This window comes from Bufo bufo, chromosome 2 (assembly GCF_905171765.1).
Source record: "Bufo bufo chromosome 2, aBufBuf1.1, whole genome shotgun sequence".
NCBI classification, from domain to species: Eukaryota; Metazoa; Chordata; class Amphibia; order Anura; family Bufonidae; genus Bufo; species Bufo bufo.
The window spans coordinates 676,560,900-676,562,315 of NC_053390.1; the positions used below are offsets into that span (position 1 = coordinate 676,560,900).

The window sequence follows — 1,416 nt, forward strand, 5'->3', positions numbered from 1 at the left end:
GAAACCAAAAAAATGATGTTTTAGTGTCTCCATAGTCTGAGAGCCATAGTTTTTTTACTTTTTGGGTGATTGTCTTAAATAGGGTATCATTTTTTGAGGGATGAGGTGACGGTTTGATTAGTACTATTTTGGGGGTCATAAGCCTTTTTGATCGCTTGCTGTTGCACTTTTTGTGATGTAAGGTGACAAAAATGGCTTATTTGGCACAGTTTTTATTTTTTATTTTTACGGTGTTCACCTGAGGGGTTAGGTCATGTGATATTTTTATCGAGCAGGTTATTACGGATGCGGCGATACCTAATATGTACACTTTTTTTTATTTATTTCACTTTAACACAATAATAGCATATTTGAAATAAAGAAAACTTATGTTTTAGTGTCTCAATGTTCTAAGAAATATAGTTTTTTTTATTTTTTGAGCGATTTTCTTATGTAGGGTCCATTTTTTGCGGGATGAGGTGACGGTTTTATTAGTACCATTTTGTTTGACATACACCTTTTTGATCGCTTGGTGTTGCACTTTTTGTGATGTAAGGTGACAAAAATGGCTTTTTTTACACAGTTTTTATTTTTTATGGTGTTTATCGGATGGGGTCTATTATGTGATATATTTATAGAGACGGTCGTTACGGACGCGGTGATACCTAATATGTGTAGTTTTTTTTTTTTCTTTTTTTTATAGGAAAAGGCAATTCATTTTTTAAATTTTACATTTTTATTTATATATTTATTTTTACTTTTATTATTTTCACTTTTTTTTTTATCAAGTCCCTCTTGGATCTTGCAGATCCAGTGGGGCTGATGGCTGTACTATACTTTGCAATGCTCTTGCATTGCAAAGTATAATACTATCAGATGCCCTGTAGGTGGCAACACTGGACGCTTTTGCAAAGCGTCCGGTTTCCATGGCAACCATCGGGCGCTGCCATCGCAGAGCGGCAGCCCCGATGGTGGAGAGAGGGAGCCCCCTACTTCTATTAACCCCATAAATGCTGCTGCCGCTGCATCTATGGGGTTACAGCAGAGTGTCAGCATAGAGCTGACACTCTCTGCTGATGGCGGCGGCTCAAGAATGGAGCCGCCGCCATCACACACAGCAGGGGGACCGCATCGGAGGCAGGGGGCAGCCTTGAAAACGGGGGCGGGGGGTTGGGGGGGTACGGCCAGCAAATGGGGGCAGGAGGAATGTATGGGGCGGGGAGGGGGCAGACCGCATCAGGGCAGGCTGCAGGAATGGAAATGGGAGCGGGGGGAACTTCACAAGGGGCAGGCAGGGACAAGGGGGGGCTTGGAGGCGCACATATCGGGGGGCACAGATCGGGGGGGCACGAGGACACTACCTGATTTCAGGCTCTGATCTGCAGAGCACAAACCGGCATTTTCACTGCCGCGATCCAATTGGTTAGTCTGCACAGA

General features: G+C 43.6%; 1 non-coding gene across 1 annotated transcript; it reads right to left on the reverse strand.

Moving 5' to 3' along the window:
* Positions 1-1,008: 1,008 nt before the first annotated feature.
* On the reverse strand, positions 1,009-1,094 carry LOC120992672. The gene has a single exon (XR_005777066.1). It is a non-coding gene; the product is annotated as a small nucleolar RNA SNORD71 (small nucleolar RNA).
* Positions 1,095-1,416: the final 322 nt, after the last annotated feature.